At 42.4% G+C, this 24,150-nt stretch overlaps 1 protein-coding gene and 1 long non-coding RNA gene across 3 annotated transcripts in view; one reads left to right on the forward strand and one right to left on the reverse strand.

The window, feature by feature from the left end:
* Positions 1-24,150, forward strand: part of CDH13 (cadherin 13) — a 1,164,519-nt gene that overhangs the window by 749,198 nt on the left and 391,171 nt on the right. The gene's annotated exons all lie outside the window — the stretch shown is intronic.
* Positions 6,791-23,569, reverse strand: LOC112205898 (uncharacterized). The gene is made up of 3 exons (XR_002940032.2): positions 23,386-23,569; positions 21,822-21,903; positions 6,791-6,977 (listed from the first exon to the last, which is right to left on the reverse strand). It is a non-coding gene; the product is annotated as an uncharacterized LOC112205898 (long non-coding RNA).

Genomic DNA, 24,150 nt, shown 5'->3' on the forward strand with positions numbered 1-24,150 from the left:
TGTTGGCCCAGTTTAAGTCATGTGCCCATCCCTGAATTAGTCTCTGTATGCACAGATGTGGAAGACTCAAAGGGGCTTGTGCCTACACCTAGAGCCAGGTATGGGGGAAAGGTGATACCAGCCCTTCCTCAACTTCAAGGACTAAGAGTGAAAGAATGGTGGTTGCTTAAGGGAAAAGGAGAATGCTGATATCAAGACCAAGGAGAACAGTCGCAGGACAGAAATAAATAGATAGCTAGTATGCAAAGATGTCAAGGTGACAGCTCTTGATGAGTTTTGAGTAAAAACGACATGGACACATTTTCATTAGAAAAAAATTATTCTGGCTTTGGAGAATGGGTAGGAGAGAAGAACATCTAACTCGGTGAGATGCTAGCATGATGACAAGGGCTTGGTCTCAGGTGGTTGTGGTAGAGATGGTGAGCATGAGACATGCATATTCTAGAGAGAGTTAGGAGGTACAAAAGATGGACTTGGGGGTTTCTGATACATTACAAAGGGCCAGAAATCTTTGAGCATCTTGTCCCGTCCCCTTGATTCTAGGTGAGGAGGGGACATTGATTTGACGAATACAATATGTAGAAGTGACACTCTGCCTCTTCTTTGATCCAGGCCTTAAGAAATGGGTTGATTTAATTTACTGTCTCTTGCAACGTTCACTCTGATAGAAGCCAGCACCACATAAGAAGTTTGGCTACCTGGAGACTGCCCTGTTTGGAGATGCTCAAGCTATATGAAAGGGCCTTGAAGGATGACACACTGTATGAACACAGAGGTCAAGGAGGAGTGAAGCACCGTTCATGGGAATAAAGGAGCTATATTAGAATTAGACTCTCCAACCCTGGCTGACCTCATGAGAATCTGAGATGTACCACCCAGCTGAGTCCTTCCTGAATCCTTAACCCACAAAATCATAAACACGATAAAAGTGACAAAATGTTTAGATGTTTTCATTCTATAGCACTAAATAAGCAGAATAAGAACTGAATTAAACATAAAAAGGAGGGAGGGGTTTATGTTATCAGCCAATGGCAAGCACCACTGAAGTTTTTAACAAATATAAGACAAAAGGTTAAACCACACATCTGGCCCACACCCAGCCCCTAGTTCCTAAAAAGCCTGGTCCATCTCTTCCTCTTCTTGCCACATCTCAAAGGCTATCTCTGTATGTGGATATAAATTGTAGATTTAGGTTATAGTTTCCCTTCCTCCTGGGGTTTTCTCTTTGATGGGACTTTCAAACTCTTGGGCAAGCTTTATTGTCAGTCACAGGGTCTGCCAGTTTTCCCATAGTAGTATTATTTCACTCATCCTTTAATGTGCCCATTGGTGGTGACAAATTTTCTAACATGCAACCACAGGCCATAAATGTAAAAATAAAGCAAACGTCATTGAATTGAAAAGCAGGAGACACTTTGCAAGGCTCCAGCCAGTGGGCTTCCATTTCTTCTGCCTGATAATGACTCCCACACTTATGCCATTTCTTGAGAACTGTAACCAAAAACCCATGCTTTGGGAGTCAATAGAATAGATTGGAGCAAAGACAAAGGCAAGAGAAGTGAGATTGGTCTTTGTTCTGGTGTTGAGTTATCTGGTAGAAAGACCATAACACACAGCTAACCAATAAGGTACTTTGCAAACATTAGAAAAAGGTGTCCCCTTCAAGCAGATAAGTTCTGAGAAAGTACCCCTCTGGAAAGAAGCAGACCATTGAGGTCTTGGCTTAATGAGTAGAAGATGAATTTGCATGTAAAACAAATATATCCTTTCTTCCAGAAAGCTGAGCAAGAGGAGGGCAGGCTGCTCTCAGTACCGTTTGGACCCACTACCATGCATGGTGGCTTTGAAAAAGCCAGGCATTTGCTTCCTAAGAGCACACCTTGCAGAAGCAGCATCACCATCATCACTACGATTTATCCAGCCTTTGCTCTATGGTAGATGCTGTGCAAGTGCTTTCGGTCTAATCCTGAAACAACTATTGATATAGATGCCACATAGATGACAAAACAACAACTGAGAATCTTGACGCCTTGCCCTGAAACACACAGACTAGGAGTGGGAGAGCTGTAACTTACACCTGACCTTTCTAGCTCACATGTGGCCTCCTGTTCAGTGGAGAGGGGCTTCTTGGAGAGGTGCCCTGAGAAAAGCACATCCCTTGACCATGAGTTTGTAACAGTATCAGCTCTCATCGGGACATTATTATGATCTAGTTGTCTGCAACGATAATATATGTGACTGTTGTTTTGTCTCATATCTCCAATAAAGGGGTCCCCTTCAGTTGGATTGGCCATACCTTCAGGTGGGCTGCAACTGTGAGTCTGTGTACATGGCCCAGAAGCAAATGCAGCACAGTGGAGTGATTAAGACTCTGATATGATCCAGTTATTCCTTGACTGGATCTCTGTTTCTTATTATCATATTTGCATGACCTTAGGCAAGATACTTGACTGCTCTGAGCCTTAGTTTCTTCCTCTTTAAATTGGGATGACTGTAGTTTGTTATAAAAATGCTGTAGATAATTCCCAGACTTGTAGGTAACACATATTATTAAACAGTAGAACTGTCGTGACCATTACCAGAAAGATTTTACAAACACCCTAAAATCATCATAGGATTCAGCTAGTGTTCTTAGCCTTCTAAGCTCACACCATTGTCTCATGCTAAACTTGTGGTCCACCAGAAACTTAAGTGCTTATTTCTTATAATTATTTCCAAGATAGGTTTCTCCGGCTTAGAAATTGTATATACATATGCATCTATATATATATATACACACACACATGCACACGTGTGTGTATAACATATGCTTATCCTTGATGTCATATTTACCCATGATTTTTATTTTAATTAGCTTTACCCCATGGGAAGAATTCAATGTCTTTTGTCTTCAACCTGGTTTGTTGGTAATTATTCTTAGCCTTTTTAAAATATTCAAAATCTCATAAGCATGTATTCTGCATCTTCACCAAAGTAATAACAACTGTATATGGTTTAGAAGGGCACTGACTACCTCTCCCTCAAGTGTCAACTAAAAAATATTAGATACGAAGCTTGAGTCAAGAACTGTCCTGGGTGCTGTTGACTCTTCTATGTCCGGTGTCTGCCATGGCCTGTGGTACAAAGTCATTCCAGAACATTGGATGGATGGATGGATGGATGGATGGATGGATGGATGATGGCTGGAGAGACAGATGAGTGCATGGATGGATGGTAAGGTTATTGAATAGAATAGAATTATATATTTATGTTTACCTTTGCCTAAAAGGCAACCATACAGTGTTTTCGTGAGGTTGATCAACCAGTTATATATTTACCTAAGAGTTTGATCACTCAGCCCACGTTTTCCCATGGTATGCACAACTTGATCTTGAGAAGGTTTTCACAGGCCTTCCTGAAATCACGATACTATATATTTGCCAGGCTCCTGGTTTATCAATTACATAACAACAGACTTGAAGAAGAAAACCAGCTCACATCTATGCACAAGGAGACACACAGTTGTTCATTACTGCATTGTTTGAAAACCACTACATTGGAAACTGCATAAATATGCATCAATGGGTGAATGGCTAATAAAAATTTTAAAAATAAATATAAAACTACAACTCAAAAGAATGAACGGAATATTATATAAATATATAACCAAATAGTTTCTATAAACATTATATGTGTGTGTATACAGATATATGTATTATATATGTGCGTGTGTGTGTGTATATATATATAGAGAGAGAGAGAGAGAGAGACTGTTCAAGAACAGGGAAGCCAATTTTAGGGCATATTCCATATAATACAATTTTTAAATGGTTAATAAACATATACATAAAATATACCATATTATTCTCAGAAACAAATATATGCCTAAGATGATTCAAAATGGACATTGGTATTCTTGCGTGAGGATGAGAGTGGCTGTCATTGGTGAAAAGGTTGAAAGTCATAGAACAGGATATGATGGATCAAAGGTCTTAAGCTTTATCTGTAATATTTTATTTCTTTTAATAAAATAAAGACAAAGCAAATGTGAAAAAGCGTTACCAGTTGGCAATTCCAGATGGTGGGTGTGTTGATTTTCATACTATTGTTCTTTGTGCTTTTCTGTGTTTTCTTAAAATTCCCAAAATATGAAACTGAAGAAGGAAGGTAACCGTCACTGGTTGCTGACTGTCAGCCCATTCATTCTATTTTTGCCCCCAGCTATTTTTTATTTGAAGATAAAAGACGTGACAGAGACACGTGAAACCTTTCTATCTACCTACCTAATTTAGGATTAGAGTTAGCTGCATGTAAAAGAAAAAAAAAATCTCAAGAGTGAGACATTTCTTTTTATCACATAAAAGACATTCAGAGGTCTGTATAGGGCAGTCTGGAGACGTCATTTGGGACAAAATTCTACCATTCTCAGCACGTAGATTCTGCCCTCCAGGCCACTTCATGGCTCAAGGTGGCTAATTGGAGCTCCAGCCTTCACCTCCATATTCTAGACCAACAGTACCCTCCCTTCCTAAAATTACCTCTGCTTACAGCTCATGGGCCAGAATTCATCACATGGCCATGTAACTGCAAGGGGGACAGAGAATATCATGTTTCATTAGGGCACATTACCCAAGGTTTTTTTTTTTTCTTTAATTAAGGAAAAAGAGAAGAGTGTATATTAGGAAGTAACTACCAGCCCTGCCAGAAAAATGCCCTCATCCTCACTGCCCTCCCTCCCTTCTCAGAGGAAGGCACTCTCTTAGAGTTAGTATATAACCTTGTTGTCTATGTTTCTATAATTAAATAACTATGTTCCTATCCATTTAAAATACATGGTTTTATTGATCTTAAAGTTTTAATAAATTCTACAATTATTGCTTTCTTGTTCCAGGAAACATGCTAAGTACTTCATGCTTATTATTTCATTGTGTACTCAATAGATGGTAACAACTACCTATTTAATAGTTGCTTGCTTTTTTCAAATTTTAGCAAATGTACCTTTTTCTAATTTCTAAAGTTGATGTTCCCTCCTTGACATCTGGAGTGAGCACATCTCCTTAGCCTCCACCAATTCCTAACTGCCTGAAATTTTCCCAGAAATCGTGGACTCTCCCTTTCCCTGCCCCCTCATGTCTTCCTGGATTTCTGACATCTGACTTCTCCTGCCTGTGCATTAAGAGTTCCAAACCCCTCTGACTTAAGCCAACAGTGACTTTCAGTGTTGTGTGTTCCCTATCCATCTTCATGACTTTTTAGCACCGAGATCACATCAGCAAGAACCCTCGAAGCCCTGGGATGCAGTTCTTCTGGATCTCAAGTCTTGAACTCATTAAATGATAAGCTCTTTACAGATTTTCTCTTCCCAATTATTAAGCAGCAATTACCCTTCACATCACCTCCTCCCATATCACCTCTATAATTCCAACCACTCTCACCTAAAAAAGCTCACCTAAACCCACCACTTGTCTATCTGAGTCCAATCATTCCAAACCAAAGCTGCACGTGCCTGAAATTAGGGATTTAAAAAAAAAGTACCAAGAGTATAAACACCTTCCTTCCTTTACTAGATCCAGGGTATCTTTCAACTGAATGCAGCCATTGCCACCCTATATATGGCTTTTAGAGACAGACTAAAGTCTAACAAGATGCTCCTTATACTTGAATTCACAAGTATAAAATCATATGGATGATTTGTGCACCTTGCTGTCAATCTGTGCAGAGCTCCGCTTGTGCACTCCTTCCCTCACTTACCGAGTGCCTAGTTCATCCTCTACCTCTGTGGACACAGGAATGACTAAAAAGTCTCCCTTATGATCTAACGGCTTAGAGCATGGGTCCCATAATCCAATGTGAATGGGCTTCCACCCCAACTCGACCAGCTACCTATTGTGTGGTTGTGAGTAAGTCACCTACCTTCTCAGAACCTCTGTTTCTTCATCTATACTAGGAGGATACTAATTCCTCCACCATAGGGATGATTTGAGGACAGCATTGACTAATAGTCGTAAAGTACTTAGCTTGCTACCTGGCACATAATGAAGACAAAAATGAACATTGACCAATACTAGCATCATCTGCATCTCCACCATTTCCACCATCATCCTTAATTGGTTGTGCAACTAAATCCACAAGTACAATGTAATCAGGTAAATTCATGGAAATATTTTATTTTGGGGTTATTTTAAATGTACAGAAAAGTTGCAAGAACAGAACAAAGAACTCCCATACCCCCTCAGGCTGATCCCCAGCTATTCACATTTCACTGCGTACACTCTATCTCCCTATGTATGTATCTATGTGATGTCCCTTCAACCCTCAGTGCTCCATCATATCTGCCTCCCAAAGTACACCCTCTTGCATAACCACCATGCAAGCCCACAAGTCAAGAAATCAGCACTGAAACAAAACCCAGTGCATCAATACCTTGATGCAATGTCCAATCTCCACACCCCATTCAGGGTTTTTCTAGCCCTCCTACCTTTCCCTTCTTAAAAATACCTTCTGCAACAGTGAGAAATATTCATTAACCTCAGATCTGTCCAGCTGTCCCAGTGATGTCTCTTTTTCATATCTGGCCCAGGATTCCATCCAGTTACACCAATGGTTCTCATCTGGAGCTGACTTTGCACTCCCCTCTGACCCCGCCCATGGTACATTTGGTAATGTCTGGAAACATTTGATCACACAAGTGGGGATTGGTATTGGCATCTAGGGCTTAGACACCAGAGATGATGCCAGACACCGTGCAATGTGCAAGACAAACCCCAAGAATTATCCAGTCAAAAATCTTGAAAGAGCTAAAGTGCAGAAACCCCGAGTTACACGTTGCATTTAATTGTCACATCTTTGCAGTCTGCCCCAGTTTGGAGCAATTCCTCAGTCTTTCCCTGACTTTCACCATCCCAACAGTTTGGAAGAATGCAGCCCTACATTCTGCAGTGTGATGCTCAACGTGGTCCATCTGATGTTTCCTCGGGACCAGTTTCAGGTCATACATTCTGGGGAGAAAAACCACAGAAATGATGCCATGTTATCAGTGTTCCACCTGCTGGGGCACACACAGCCAACCCTGCCCAAGCCTCAGGAATGTTAGCCTCTTTCACCTGGTCATGTCAACATCCTCAGGTTTCCTCCCAAAAAAGTCACAATTTTCCCCTTTATAATCAAATTTGCAGCAAGATATTCCAGATCATCGATCTTGTGATATGCTGCTCTCATGAGACCTCAACTCACAAGCCTTGACTCACCTGCCAGTTCTTAGCTGAGCATCTGCCCTGATGGTGTGGAGTGATTTCCTTTTTCCATGGCTCCTTGTACATTTTTAGTTGGCATTCTACTGCAAGGAAGAGTTTTTCCTCTTCTCCCATTAATATATTCATTCATTTATTTTTTATATCAGAATGGACTCATGGGGTTTTAATTATGTTCTTTGGGTTGTTTTCTTTTGCTGTCTTTCTATTTTAATGCTGTGCTTAAATTGTGTCATATTTTGCCAGGGGGAGCCTGGGGCTTTTGATAATTCCTCATTTATTTTTACCACTTACTTTCTTATACAACGAGATATTCTGAACTCATGTTGTACCTTCCTCCCCAACCCTGGATTGAGTGACTTCCTCAAGGAACCTTGGTTTCTTTTCATGGAGGGTGGTCTTTAGAAATCAGTGTCTGGGTATTTGGTGAGCTTGTGGCTGCTGGAGTGTCACTGCTGCTAGGTCCTTTCGGCAGACAGAGCAAGGATACAGACACACACATATATATACATATATACATGCACACAAATATACGTACACATATATGGGTGTATACATATATACACATGGGTACATCTATATGTACTCATTTATACATGCTTGCACATATGTCTACAACTACTGTATCTCTCTGCATTGTTCATACATTAAATTTAAAACACAAGTTCAAACTGATATCTCCAATTCCAATCTAATATCTAAGGGTTTTTCTAGCCCTCCTACCTTTCGTGTTTATCAATACCTTCTGCAATAGTGAGAAACCTATTATTATTCTCAATATATCTACTAATTGATTTGATGAAATCACATGATGTAACCAGCCTCTCAACCATGCCAGCCATCTCTTCTGACTGCCACCTCTGCCTGACTTCCCAGAGCCCCATATCCCAGGCTACCAGCAGGCACTGGTCCTTCCTTTCTTCCCTCCAACTCCCCCAGGCCAGTGAAAGAAGGAAATAGACTACCAAGGCGAATTTATGGACAGAACAATAGGATCAAGGGTGAAGCCAAGAGGCTTATTACAAGAGGTAATGCAAAGAGGCTTTCTGCAGGAATCAACACCTTGAGCTGCCCCAAGGGCATAGAAGCATCAGCAAGGTAAACACCCTGTGGGAACACAAGCAGAAGGAATGGTTCTGCCAAAGGCATGGAGGAAGAGAGCCTGGTCACTCTGACACTTGCATGTGGGTCAGCAGCATGGGATCCGAGGGTATGGAGAGGGGAGAGTGGTGAAGAGGAGGCTAGATAGGTGTGCAGGGCCACATGGCAAAAGGCCTCATGTGCATCAATGTGGACTCATGATGAATCTTTCCTGTGTCACTCTTCAGGCATACGCTTGGCTTTTAGATTCTCTAAGTACCCTCAAATAAATCCACCTGTCCTTTCCAAAGTTATTTCCATCTATTATATACAAGTCTCATGAGTTGTCATGTGTAACATGGTATGTCCAACTTCTAGGAAAGTATTTTGTACATAGTATATGCTCAGTAAGTATTTTAAGGCACCAATGTATATTTTTATCTCAAATAAGCTCTCCTGGCCCTCTTTCAAACAAACGTGGTAGGCAAACAGCAGCCAGCTCCCAGCACAGGCGGCCCCTACTGTCTCTGCATTTGTATGGAAAATGTAATGGGTCATGAAATTGCATGCATTAGCAGGTGGATGCTTATACATATATATTTTTTGCAAACATTTCATCCTATAAAAATAAGGGACCAAAGTAAAAAATTCTTGAGAGGCATCAGCTGGAGGTAGTAGTCCATGAAAGAGAATCATTGTTTCCATTAAATAGTACCAGTTTTTGTAAGGCAAGTAAGATCTTCATGTTAATTCTAAGAAACTGTCTGCCTCATTAGGCAGCTAAGGCATGTTATGATTTGGATGCAGAATAACCCCAGTGATAAATGAATCTCCCAGTAGAATAGCTTCCAGATTATAATTTCTTTCTTTGCAAGATTGCTATAGGCAAGGTGGCCTGATCACTTTTCAGAGGCCCATCTTAATAGTCAGAGTAAGCTCAGCTAGGCTGCAGTAACAAGAAAATCCCATAATCTCAGTGTCTTAATAAATTAAAATAACTTATTTATAACAAAATGTCTAACGCAAATAGGGCTCCTTCATCTTGTAGTTACTCTAGAACATGGGGTCTCTATGGTCACCTATGGCATAGGAAAAGGGATTGAGGTGACATTCAGCTCTTTGCTCAGCCCAAGAATGAAACTCATCACATCTGTTTTCAGTCCAGTGACCAATACTAGTCATGTGGCCCCAGCATAACTACAGGAGAGGCTGGAGAATATATGGGAACCTCCTCACATTCACCAAATGGAATCTTTGGTGAATACTAAAGATTCCCGGCATGTCCCACTATCTCGTTTTGGGGCTGAGAAAATGAAAGAAAAAACTGACAGGCCAATGTACTGACTGCTCTCTCACCTGGGCCTGATCCCATCTGAAGCTACTTTGGGTGGTTATCACAATGTAGTTTATCATAATGCTATGGAATATGAACTATGACCATAGCCAGCCCTATATTCTAGAACCAGCATCTCCATTTGTAGCTATGGGTGCTTGGACAAACACTTCAACGTTCTCTGTCTCAGTTTCCTCATCTGAAAATAGAGTAAACAACAGTACCAACCTCATAGAGTTGTGTGGATTAAGTAGTTAGAAACATGTCGCTGTTGAGGAAACATGAGCTGCTGTTTTATTTGAAGTGGTGCTGAATTCAGAATCCCATGGAAACCTTCACTATGACAAGAATTAACCAGCCCAGAGCCACATGGAGAAAAGATGTGTGGCCACGATCTCTTGACCGAATCCAGCATCAGAATCCACCAGACAAAACCAGCATCAGGACATTGGCCACAAAGGGATAGGCTTCCCAGGATGCTGGAATGTTGGGGGCAGCGCTATTATTAGAGACACCTGGTCACTGACCCAGCTTTCTTCCCATGGCTCAAGCTGAGACTTGAGAGTAAAAACTGCCTTAAATGGAAGCAACTATATTTTTGATGTATGCTCTTCTAGGATGATACTAAAAGCCATATATAAAAGAGGTGTTGGTTCAAAATAAGTGGGATTTTTCAGTTCCACCTATACGTGGATAGTATTACCCACCCTACTTGAGGACTCCAGGTGGCAGGTAAGCTACAGTGAAATGTGCTACCCTTGCTCTGTGTGGTCACTTCATTTAAGGTAAGAGGTTCTATCTTCATTTAACTTGATGAGGAATTTTCCATCATACAATTAGTTTTGACTGCAAGTAAAAGAAAATCTAACCATGGTGGCTTAAACAGTTTGGGGGATGTTTGGTGGCTGCTGGTATTGATTCAACATCATGATGATGTCAGGGATGTCCCCACTGTGATTCTCTTAGCCTTTTCTGCAAGACAGCTGCCTCTGCCCTAGTCATCACTTCTGTATTTAAGGAAGAGATAAGGGGAAGAAGTAAGGTCCACCCCCCCTTTTCCATTGCATCTAGAAAGCCAAAGTTTCCCTGAAACATCATCTTTAGCTCACTGCTGCAAGAGACTTTCGCCTACATTTTCTTAGCCAGAATTGTGTTATATGCCCATCCTTAGTGACAAGGGAAGTTTGGAAAATTAAATACTTGTATTCATAGACTCTATTATAGAGGCAGGGGAGGAAAACAGGGGCCAGAAATGAGTGTTAGGTCAACGAAGTTACAATGTCTGCCCCGGGAACTTATCCAAGAATACTATATGTGAGAAGGAGGAGGAGGAGGCATGGTACCCATTCTTATGCTGACTTGAGATGCCATATTTGATCCTCCCTAGCATTCCTCAACTTAAGGGCTGTTATTTCTTCTGCAGGAAGAAGGCTTAAGATGTGAACTGGAAAGTTCTTATTCTCCACTGAGAACTAATTGCCTGCAGCAGGTTTCGACTCACTTCTAGTTGTTTACTATTTTCCAAGTCACTGTGATTCCAGAAGGTATTGGGCCTCAGTGGAGCTCAAAATGGATATTAGCTCTTGGGTGCATTTTATCGATTTGGGCACAGGAGGGAAATTATACACGGAGGATTGTCACCCTGGACAGTTAAAAATTTAAAGTAAATGAACTGAACAAACCTCCTCCCTTAAATAGTGCTCAGAAATCAAAGAACTGAAAAAATGTAAATGGGATTCATTAAGAGCTACAAAATTAGCTTCTTGTGGTGCTTTGATAAGTTTTTCTTGCAAATCTCTAGAAGTTTAGCTCAGGGCAAGTCTTGGACATGGTTGAGAATGTCTGCCTTATGAATGGCGAAGTGGACAGTGGGGACCAGTGAGAAGAGGCTCTTAATATGTGACCATCTTAGGATGCCACTGGCTCCTACAGCAGCCCCCCTGGCACTTTCCCCTTGCTGTCTCTTTCTTTGCCTTGGTTTGCAGTGTTTACACAGCATGTCCAAGTGCTAGTTTGAGTTAATTTTCATTACGCTCATTTTAACACAAAGGAGTTGAGTATTAAGAATTTCTGTTGTGCTAGGTTTTTACTTTCTCTGTTGGCAAGAATTACCTTTGGTTAACCTTTGTCTTATAGACTCATTGGGTTTCAGTTATCAGGACTGGGGTAAAAGACCTCCTAGACATGACACCTACTCTGACAGAGACCAAGAATCCGGCATTGACACCCTGAGGCTGTACTTGGCTGGCAGGTTTTTTATTGTTGTTTGGACTGTGCAGTGTTTTATAAGATTTAAGAATCACATTTCTGGGCTAGGCATGGTGGCTTATGGCTGTGATCTCAGCACTTTGGGAGGCAAAAGCAGGCTTAAGTCCAGGAGTTGGAGACCAGCCTGGGCAACATGGAGTAACCCTCTCTCTAAAAAAAAAAAAAAAAAAAAAAAAAAAAAGTTAGCCAGGCGTGGTGGTAATGCCTGTAGTCCCAACTACTTGGGAGGCTGAGGTGGGAGGATCGCTTGGACCCAGAAAGTCGAGGCTACATTGAGTCGTGATTGTACCACTGCACTCCAGCTTGGCCAACAGTAAGATCCTGTCTCAAAAAAATCACATTTCTGGCTTTTTTTGATCAACGAGATTTGATGATATTGGACAAGTGTTTGGAGGTGGCACCATGGGCAGGAGCTGAGGAGCAGCTGCCTGTTTGAATCATGGCAGCTACAGTCCTCACCACACCCTATTGCCTTGAACTCTTCCCATGATGCTGATTTACCAATCTCTGCATGGCCACTTTAGGCCCTGCATTGGTGTACCCCATCCAGATTGTCTCCATTGTAAAGCCATATATTTCCAAGGGCACAGCAGGTGTGTGTAGTATGCTGAGAGTCCCCTTCTATCTCTCCACCACCCTCTCCATACTTGCTCCCCAGGATGGCCATGGATACAGCTACATTAACCTCACCTGGGTGCTTCTTAGAAATTCAGAATCTAAAGCTCAGCCCAGACCTACTGAATCAGAATCTGCTGTTTAATAAGATCCACAGGTGATCTGTGTGCTCATAAGGTGGGAGAAGCGTTGGTGTAAAGCACAGTTTTCAACCTTGGCTGATGATAGGAATGACCAGGATGCTTGTGAAAAATCCATTCCCAGGCACCACCCTAAAACCAGTCAGAGCCAACAGGGAAGGGCTCTGAGAATCCACAAGCTTAACATGTGCCCCAGTGATTCTAAGGCAATGGTCAATGAAGAAGACTTGGCTTGAAGACTTAGTTCTCAAACTTGGGTAGGCATCAGAATCACTCAGATTGCTTTTCATTTTTTAATTAAAGAAACATAATTTACAAAAATCACATTATTGTAAGAATTTTAAAAAGTCAGATATGCAAAATATAAAACCATAAAATTGCCATAGTTGTTATTTTAGCGTATCTTAACATTTTAGTGTATAAGCATTTTTTTAGGTGTTTGTGTGTGTATATTTTTTACCAAAATGGGATCGTACCATAACGTTATTTTCAAATCTGATTTTCTCAGTTAACAATCTCTATCTTTCTATAAGAATAATTTTCCCATTTGACCCCGAATTCCCATTTACAGTGAATTGTTCTGTCTACACTAGGAGCCAATCCAGATGGATCTGGTTATTCCATCCTTTATGTTTTTTATAAACAAGCACATTCTTCTCCTCCCCAATCCCTTTATTTTATTCTCCACATAATGCTGCCTTATTGATGGACTGGACCATTTATTCTGCAGATAGTCCCACCTTTTAGACTTATCTGGTCACTTCCTTATGGTGTCACATAGCTTGTTGCTGTGTCCTGGGGTGCCTTTGTTTATTCTCTTTAATGCAGATTCCAAGACTCCCCTCAAACTCCAATGAATTAAAGTTTTCAGAGTTTGGGGCCTGGGAATCTGAACTGGTTCCACTTCGCCAGGTGAGTCTGAGTTTGAGAGGAAAGGTGTCCTAGATCATTCAGCAGCAGAAGAAGAGTTGGCCCTTAAATCTACAAAGAACATTGCCCTGTGCATCTGCATGCAGACAGGGTCTGATATCATCAAAGCTGGGAGTCTCTCCAATGCTTTAACTAATGGGATCTGAGCTCGGCTGTTTATTTATAGTCATTCGGTAATAAGAAAGTCAACTTGGTTGGAAGGAGCTTCTGTCCTAGGCTTGCAGCTGGGGCCTTAGCTATCCTTGTAATTTTCCCAGAAAAAAAAATGCACATCTCTTTGAGTCCTGGGCCATGTGTAAATCAGTGGTAATACAAGAAACCTGGAGCACCCCAGAAAATCTTCAGACCCTGAGTTTGGAGCTGAGGAACTCAGAAACACTCAATTTCATCGAAGCCCCTTCATACAGCTTTGAATGGATACATTATGGGGTCTGTGGCTCAGAGGTACCAGTGCTCAGAGCAGTATCTGCTTTCCTAGTATGGCCTGTGGGCAGTGGTCTCAGCATGCAGCATCACTGAACCGAACCCTGCATATGCCATAATTTACATAGATACTATGGAGGTGGAACCATGTATGGTTAAGTCCCGGGGCCCTGGAGCAGTAGATCTTAACCTTATTGGACACAGTATCCCATTTCTGTTTACAAATACTTTTTTTTTTTTTTCCATGAGAACAACCACAGGGACTTTTAACTTGCCTAAAGATAATGTGTGATTTTGAGATGTGATTAGGGATTATCATTCCCACAGTGATCCTACTATCAACAGGAACTGCTGTTTCTATTATCAACAAGAATATGCCTCCAAGCCAGGAGTCCTGCTGATCCCACTGTCTCCCCACCCCAACAGCCATGGCCCAAGATCGGATTGTCTCCATGGATTCTAGTGCTCAGGGAAGTTAAGAAAACTCAATTCACGGTGCTCATTTCAACCTTAGACATGCATCAGAATCACCCACATTGCTTTTTAATTTTTTAATTAAATAAAAATATTTATTCAGCAGAGGTAGCTGAAGCAGGAGAAGGAACAGTCTCAACTCAGGGGAAGATTTGCTGTCACCCCCTGACACTGAGCAGAGGCCAGTCAAATCCACTGGAGCTGACCTCTTTGATGTCAGGCTCAGCAGAGGCCTGGCTCTTAGCAGGCCAGCTTCCTGTGCTTGGGATTGCTTGTCTTAGCTTTCAGAGGATTTAATTGCTGATTCAAACCATACAAAGTACAACAAACAGTATCTACTGGTGGGTTGAACAAATGGGTTCCAATGACTCAGGCCAGAGTGACCTCTGCTGCCTCTAACCTCCTTCACCATCTGCTGCCCAGGGGGTCCTGAGAGGCCAATAAGTATCTCCCAAGATGCTCTTTAGTATCCTTCTGTGACATTCATAAGATGTTAACCTGCCTACACACTTTTTTTTTTTTTTTTGAGACAGCGTCTTACCCGTCGCCCAGGATGGACTACAATAGCATGATCTTGACTTACTGCAACCTCCGCCTCCCGGGTTCAAACGATTCTCCTGCCTCAGCCTCCCGAGTAGCTGGGATTACAGGTGCCTACCACCACGCCCAGCTAATTTTTGTATTTTTCGTAGAGACGGGGTTTCACCATGTTGGCCCAGCTGGTCTCGAACTCCTGACCTCGTGATCCGCCCGCCTCAGCCTCCCAAAGTGCTGGGATTACAGGCATGAGCCACCGTGCCAGCCACACATTTAAAATAATGATAATAGTAAGCCCCAATTATACTATAAAGGAACAACTAATTTACAATAGGAGGTCTAGGTAAATATGCAAATGCAAATACTCTGGCGCAACCCCCCTGGAAAACATAATGAAGTGGTCCCGCCAGAGTATCCTCACACAGGGTCACCACCAACACATTGCATCAGCTGCCATGCAGACGAACACAGGTCTGTTTTGCATTGTCACCCGAGTGACGTTCAGTATTGCCATTGGTTAGGCAATTTTCCAGAATTGGTGAGATTCTGAACCAAACAAAACACAAGATCACCTCTTTTGACACAGGGGCTGCATTGTGATGATGTGTGGAATATGTTCATCTGTACAAAAATATTTGGGGTTTGAGTGTAAAATCGAGTTGGGTTCTAGACTCAGATAAACAAGATTTTTTTTCTCCCCCACCCAAAGACTGTTTATCAGGGTCATTCGAAATGTATGTGGGGCAACTCTATGTAGTCAGGAGCTCCATGCATCATGGGGTGTCTAACACCTAATTGTCACCTTCCACTAAATGCCAGTAACACTCCCGATTATTGTGACACTCAAAAATCGCCCCCTCGCACTTCGAAAGCACACCCCCTATGCACTTGATCTTCTGCTAACCCTGCCTTGAATGACTTCGGTAGCCTCAATTCCCATCCTGGCCCCACTGCCTCATAGCTTCGTGGCCCTGGGCAAGCCCACAACCCCCCAGCCTCAGTTTCCTCATCTGTGATATGGGTGCATGGAGGAGGTTAAATAACAGCTGCAATCTTAAAGCCTCCTTAGCGCCGTGCCTCACGAGCTGTAAGTACTAAATGAATGCTGGCTATTATATATAACTTATATTGTATATTATTTATGATTGTTCCTAAAATTATCACGAATAAGTGCTTCACAGCAATGAGCTAAGATTCTGAGTGCTATTTCATGGATTTTAGAGAAATAATTAGATTCTAGAACCTCAATTATCATCGTAATGACTCCCCGATAGAGTTCCAAAACTGTTTCTTCGTGAGCACTCACAGTAAGAACATCACAGGAATGAATATTTCCTCTGTCTTAGGTGTGCACACAGAAGGCACTGACAGTTCTCTCTCAGCAGTTCCAAGCCCTCATCTGGGACCACGTCTTCCCCAGACCAAGCCCTAAGCTGTGATATAAAACAACAAAACACACTGGGAGTACAGTCAGCTTCAAAGACAGAACCAGCGCACGAGGCAGAATCACAGTGTCAGAGCTTCTGTAATTACACGCTAAATTATGCGGTGCCATCTTTAAATTATGTAGGAAGTAGAAAAAGGAAAATCTCGGTGGAGGATGGAGGTAGCTTCTAGAAGGAGGTGGGCCTGAGCTGCCCCTGAAGAATGTTGGGAATCTGGGTCAGGAAAGAGGCTGGAGGAGAGAGAGTGAAGAGCTGGAAGGAAGCTGGGAGGGGAGAGGCTCAGGGGAGGGCATAGATGGAGGGTGATGGGGTGTGGGTGCCCAGGCCTGGGAATTCAGACCTGCCAATAGCCCTTTCAAGGGCCAGAGACAGTTCCCTGCCAGAATAAATACATAGATAAATACTATTTAAAGCAAAAACAAAGTGTCACCAATATCTAGATAAAGTGTCCCCAGGGATACATCTGGGGCTATTCCCTGAGACCATGTCACCCAGAGCTGGTGCTAAACTGATGCCAAGGGGTGCCCATGGAAATGCCACCTTTGGGTGGGCAGAGGCATTTGGCTCTGCACTGGTTTTTATGGTGTGGGAAAGGAAGCATTCTCATGGAAATATTGTTCTTGCCTCCAGGAAGGGCTGTGGGAACGTGCAGTTACTGCAGAGGGACATTTCTGAGCATGCATGCTTGTTTATGATGATGGATGACTGGCTCAGGATAGAGCTAAAGTGATCCTTTCCCTAGAGATGTCATGAGAAGCCAGCCCAGAATTTCTGTCACAATCTGCTGCCCGAGTCCAGTGACTCAGAAACAAAGTTCATCTTTACTGACGTGCCATGGCTGCCAGGAACCAGGGCAGCTGCTAAGCCACCAATCCCCAGCACACAGTTTTGTGCGGAGGAGACATAGACATACATGTTATTGCAATTGTGTCTCTACTGAAAGAATGAATGAATTTAATCGAATCAATCATTCATTCAATTCAGTTGAATCATTCATTCATTGAATTGAATCATTCATTCATTGAATTGAATAATTCATTCATTGAATTGAATCATTCATTCATTGAATTGAATAATTCATTCATTGAATTGAATCATTCATTCAATGAATGAATCCCCTGGTCAAGGAACCAGGCTCAGCCCACAATGTATGCATTTATTTATTCATTCATTTAACAAACAATGCCAGGCTTCTGGCCTCAGGGAGTACATGTTCTCCCCCTAGTGGAGGGAGACACACAGTAAACGTAGAATATATTAGGCAATGAGAACTATAGAGAGAAACAAGCATGAAGAGGAACATAGAATACTATGCAGCCATAAAAAAGAACAAGATCATGTCCTGTGCAGGAACATGGATGGACCTGGAGGTCATTATCCTTAGCAAACTAAGGCAGGAACAGAAATCCAAATACCGCATGTTCTCTTAAGTGGGAGCTAAATGATGAGAACACATGGACACAGAAGGCAACAATGAACACTGGGTCCTACATGAGGGTGGAGGTTGGGAGGAGGGAGAGGAGCAGAAAAAAATAACTATTGGTTACTAGGCTTAGTACTTTGGTGAGGAAATAATCTGTACATGAAACCCCCATGACACAAGTTTACCTATATAGCAAAACTGCACACGTACCCCTGAACCTAAAAGTTTAAAAAAAAAAAAACAAAAAAGAGTGAACAGTACTGAAGTGAGAGTGGCAGGGGTGCAGTTTTCAATCGCGTGCTCGAGGAAAGCTGCTTGTCTGGGAAAGCAATATTTGAACACAGCCTGAAAGAGGTGAGAGAGTGAGCCACGTGGATAACTGGAGGGACAGCAGGCCAGACAGAGGCAACAGCACATGCAAAGTCCCTGAGGCAGGCACACGTGTGGTGTACTGGAGGAAGTGTAAGGACGTGGGATGGATGAAATAAAGTGAGAAGGGGAGCAGAAGCAGGGGTAGCAGATCACATCCAACTGTGCAGGCGTAGTAAAGAACCCAGCGTTTACTCACAAGGAATGGTGAGCCACCAAGGTTTTGAGCAGAAGCGTGACATGACCTGACTTTCATTTTATAGGACCTCCCTTGCTAGTGTCTGGAAGAGATCAAAGTGGATGAGAACAAAAGCAAGGCAGCCACTGAGGAGGTTAGGACAGTTACATAGGTGGATTGAGCCAGACTGGTAGCAATGGAGGGATGAGAAATGGTTAGTATCCGCAGGGGTTTGAAAGGGCTGACTGATTTGCTGATGGATGGTGTGTGTGGTTCAAGAGAAAGAAAAGTCAAGGAAGGGCCAGGCACAGTGGCTCATGCCTGTAATCCCAGCACTCTGGGAGGCCAAGACAGGCGGATCACCTGTGGTCAGGTGTTCGAAACCAGCCTGGCCAACATGGTGAAATCCCGTCTCTACTAAAAATGCAAAAATTTGCTGGGCATGGTGGCGGGCACCTGTAATCCCAGGTACTTGGGAGCCTGAGACAAGAGAATTGCCTGAACCCGGGAGGCAGAGGTTGCAGTGAGCCGAGATCGTGCCATTGCACTCCAGCCTGGACGACAGAGCGAGACTCCATCTCAAAAAAAAAAAAAAAAAAAATAGCTGGGTGTGGTGGCATGTGTCTGTAATCCCAGCTACTTGGGAGGCTGAGGCAGGAGAATCACTGGAACCTAGGAGGCGGAGGTGGCAGTGAGCCAAGATTGTGCCACTGCACTCTAGCCTGGGAGACAGAGTGAGACTCTGTCTCAAAAAAAAAAAAAAAAGTCAAGGAAGATCAAATACTCAAGGCTCCTAGTGATCATCAATTAGACATCCGAGTTCTTCTGGGAGGTCCTGTTTGCCAGTGGTCATCCTGTCATTTCCATCAGTGATGTCTGGAAGGTTTGATACCAAGAAGTTAACTCCTTTCAAAGTGGCTTCTTCTTCCAGCTACTAGGTTTGACCTCCTGGAGGCCAGGAGTGCAAGGTACAACTATTACTCTTCCAGAAGAGGCTCTCCCCAACCCTCCCACATTGAAGGGTTGACATTGAAGTGTTGAAGTTTTCCTTCAGCCTGGTCATTGCTCAAAGGTGGTAGAATATAGATGTAGGTCAGTAGTGATAGCAGGCTACAGCCGGTGGTCACCACAGGGTAGATATCACATAGTGGTTGAAACTGAAGGCGGCTGAAACCTGAATTCTAATTAATTTCTTTGTGACCATGGGAAGTTATTTCACCTTTCTGTTCTTCTTTTTAACTTTTAAGTTGAGGAGTACCTGCACAGGATGTGTAGGTTTGTTACATAGGTAAACGTGTGTCAAGGGGAGTTGTTGTACAGATTATCTCATCACCCACACATTAAGCCTAATATTCACTAGTTATTTTTCCTGATTCTCTCCCTCCTCCCATCCTCCACCCTCCTGGTGTGTGTTGTTCCCCTCTATGTGTCCATGTGTTCTCATCATTTAGCTCCCACTATGAGTGGGAACATGTGGTATTTGGTTTTCTGTTCCTGTGTTAGTTTGCTAAGGATAATGGCCTCCAGTTCTGTCCATGTCTCTGCAAAGGACATGATCTCATTCCTTTTTATGGCTGCATAGTATTCCGTGGTGTATACATACTAGAATTTGTTTATCCAGTCTATCGTTGATGGGCACTTAGGTTGATTCCATGCCTTTGCTATTGTGTTTCACCTTGTTGAACATCAGTTTTATGAGCTATAAAATGGGGGTAATCCATTCTCTACCTCCTAGGATTGTTCAGAGTATGATAAAACACTGTGTCTGGCACATGAATGTCAATGATCAGCTATTGAGTAAGCAAAGTGAATTAATGATCTTTATATGCCATGTGTCATGTAATTCTATCCTCTCACTTCCAGGAGATTTGGAAGGCAGCCAGGAGTCCCTCTTTCCTCTCTGTTGCCTGGCTGACCTCCTTCCTTTAAAACCCTTCTCCTCTTTTTTGCATCATAATGACCTTATTTTGAACTATGGTGGTACTTTAAATTTTATGTCCCTGAAGGGTTAAGCTCTATATTGGCTTTACATGAACTCTCTCATCCTCACCCACCAGCAAGATCAAGGTAGGGTGGCCACTGACAGGTGACGTTCGTGAGGTGCATGGCTTTTCTGAAGATAAGCAGTAATTGAAGGAGGAGAATCAGATTTAAAGCCTGGGGCTGCAAGGATATGAGATTCATCACAAATGATGATGATGATGATAGGAACATTAGGGGAGGAGCAGGAGTAGGGGGAGACTGGGAGACACAAAACATGTGTTACCAGACTTTGTCAGTAGCATTTTTCATGGTTTCACATTTTTAATTCTCACAATGACCCTTTCAGGTAGCTTCTATCATTGTCCCAGGTTCCAGTTGAGGAAGCTGAGGCTCTATGAAATCAGATAACTTGCCCATGGTTACACAGCTACTAGTGGTGGTGCAGAATTGGGAAGCCAAGCAGCCTTGGCTAAAAAGCCTGCAGCTGTGATCTATGTCCTCGCTCTGGCCCTTTCTCCTGGCTTTCCTGATCTCACCCCCGCCCCCTTACCCCTACTCCCCAGCATGTCCCTCCTCGGCCGTGGGCAACCCCTCCTTCTTTGGGGATACACCTCTCTCACCAAGTTGTGTTTCCCCAAGGCCTTTGAGGGTCACAGTAGTACATTTCTCACTTTGATTATGAGGAGATACACCCTCTTAATCTAAGACAAACCACCACCATTATACTGAATTTAAACCAGTCAAGAAGTTCAACCCTTCGATGGAAAGGAGAGGGTATTTCTCACCAGCTATGGAAGCCAAGGTATGTGCTCACTTTGTCTTGGTGCATTTGATTTCTCTCAAGATACCCTCAGATGCTCTAATTTGAGAAAACACTAGAAAGTGTACATTTACAGGCAAACATCCCTCTGCTCTGTTGTGACTTTTATAAGGTCTAGTTGTTCTTGATATGCAGACTAATCTGTAAGGAAGATGAGCATGGGGGAGAGAAGAAAGATGCATTATTCGCTGGAAAACAGCATCTGGTATTTTAGCAAGGAGAGCGTGCTGTTGTTGATCTGATATCACCCCAATACTTAGGAGGAATTGAGTTAGAGATACACTTGAAGCTTGAAGAGTTGCTTATTTGATAAGTTATCGGAGTGTGTTTCAAAGACATTATGCCTATGTGAAACTAAAGATGGAGTTGTTTATCTCTGTATCTCCTTGTCCTGTTTCTCCCAGGACTTGGCAGAACTCTTGATGGCAAGAATCAAATCTTTGTCCTACTTGTAACTGCAGTGCCTGGCAGTTTGCCCTGTCCATATTCATAGAGCTAAAGAAACATTTGTTATAAATGAAGAAATCCCCCAGAGAGAAAGCTATAGAGAACTGACCTGGAACAATTTACTTACCTGCTGGGAGACTCTAGTCTTGCCCCAGATGTTCAATGCCTGCACTGGTCTATTTGCAGGTCCAGGGGAGGCTTCTGCTGTCCTGGGGAAAAAATACCCATGTCTTCAGCCAGCCACAATTCAATTACTCTAGACCAGTGTATCTGAACCTTGAGTGTACAGCAGAATCCCATTTATTCAATTACTCTAGACCAGTGTATCCGAAACTTGAGTGTACATCAGAATCCCCAGGAGGATTTGTTTAAGTACTCATTGCTAGGCGTACTACCCTGGTTTCTAACTCAGTTAGGTATATTAATTTCCTAGGGCTGCCATAACAAATCACTGTGATGTTGATGTTTAAAACAACAGAAGCTTATTCTCTAGCTTCTGGAAGCCAGAAGCCAAAATCAAGGTGTTGCCAAGGCATGCTCCCTTTAAAGGCTCCAGGGGAGGATCCTTCCTTGCCTCTTCCAGCTCCTGGTGGCTCCAGGGATTCCATGGCCTCAGCTGCATCATTTTCATCTCTGCCTTTGTTTTTACGTGGCCTCCTCCTCTTCTCTTTCTCAAATGTCCCTCTGCCTTTCTGTTACAAAGACATTTGCTATTGGATTTAGGACCTTCCTAGATAATCGAGGATGGTCTCATCTCATCTTGAGATTCTTCATTACATCTGCAAAGACACACCCCCACTTTTTTTCCAAATAAGATTCATGCACAGGTTCCAGGGATAAGGACATAGAGGTATCTTTTAGGGAGCCACCATTCAATTCATGGCAGTAGACCTGGAATGGGGCCTGAGATTATGCATTTTTGTACTTCTAACATGTTCACAATTGATGCTAAAAGTTGCTCAGAGGTTGGAATATGAGAGCTTGGACTGCTGCTCCAAAGAGAGAGAAAATAATACAATGCCTTCTTTGAAATAGCACCTTTTCAGAAGAGTTCTTAAAATAGATTTTATCTCATGGGATTGATTTATTGTGCCCATTAAGCCAGATGCATAGCTCTTCTACTAGAATTAATTTTAAAGTTGCTAACCCTTAATTATTTGCAGAGATAGGACAAAAAATGTTGGAAGCAATTTGGAAATAGTCTTTATGTTCAGTCCATAATGGATGCTATTTAAAACAATGGCTGTTTCATATTCTCATATAAATGATGCAGCTAACACTCAAAGCCATAGACCATTCAAATGCTTTATATCCTAAAAAGGATACAAAGACCATCAGACCATAAATTGTGATTTTTCATTGCCATGGCATGTTTCAATAGATGGTTTGTTTCTGTAGAAAGAACAGTTAATTCTGGACTCAGATCCTGAACATGCTCCTTTTTTGGCTATGAGAATTTGGGTCTTAGTTTTCTTGTCTAAACAGTGTGGGTGATAATATTTTGTCCTAATAATTAGCAGGCTTATTATAATGATCAATTAAGAGTACTTTGTAAACTGTCAAGTGTTTTGAAATATGTTACTTCTGTAATGACAAGGTTGAAAATAAATATAACTGGAGCTAATTCATAGAAATCTGTGTACTAAAGATAGATCTTAAGAAAAATTTTCATCCAAAGTGTATTTGCTTACTGCAGCCCTTTCAGCTTCTCCCATCTGTCAGATGGCCTTTCTCAAATGTGACCACTATGTCTCTCTCCCATCCCACATGGTCTTCTTCAATGTGACCTCGACACTTCTTTCATTGAGATATGGGGACTTTGTCTCATCCTCTTGGATCTCAGTGGATCAAGGACTCACTCATAACCAGTAGAATGATGTGTAACTTCTGAGATGAGGTCATAAAAGGCCATGCAGCTTTCTCCTGGTTCGCTGGGAATCTTGCTTTTGGAGTCCGTCGGCTTGAAAGCCACCATGTTGTGAGGAAGCCCAAACTAAACCACACTGGACTCTGGGCTCCAGGAGAGCACAGACTCCTTTGCTTTGTCCTCACCATTTTACCCCCGGCATTTAGCACAGTGCCTCACACAAGCAGGCATTCAAACAGCTGTGAGAGTGAAGAAACAAAAGGAGGCTGTACCCAACTCATTCTAATATGCTCTCAAGTTTAAATAAGTGATGTAAATAGGACATTATAAGAACAAACACCAAAAAACCACCTGTATGATGCAAAAGTTAACATTATTAATCCTGTAGAATTGTATGGTGCCTAATGGTAACATCTGTTTTGTCAATCGTTCCCTTATAATGCCTGTCTTATAGTACTGCCAAAAATTAGAAGGGAAGGAGCATGCTGAGGCCTAGATAATTCAGATGGTTTTTTTTTCTTTTTTGGAAAGGATTTAACAGATATTAGAGAAAACTTAGAGGGAGTCTTGGGACTCCTTGATGGCCACG

The sequence above is a fragment of the Pan troglodytes genome, chromosome 18 (assembly GCF_028858775.2).
Source record: "Pan troglodytes isolate AG18354 chromosome 18, NHGRI_mPanTro3-v2.0_pri, whole genome shotgun sequence".
NCBI lineage: Eukaryota > Metazoa > Chordata > Mammalia > Primates > Hominidae > Pan > Pan troglodytes.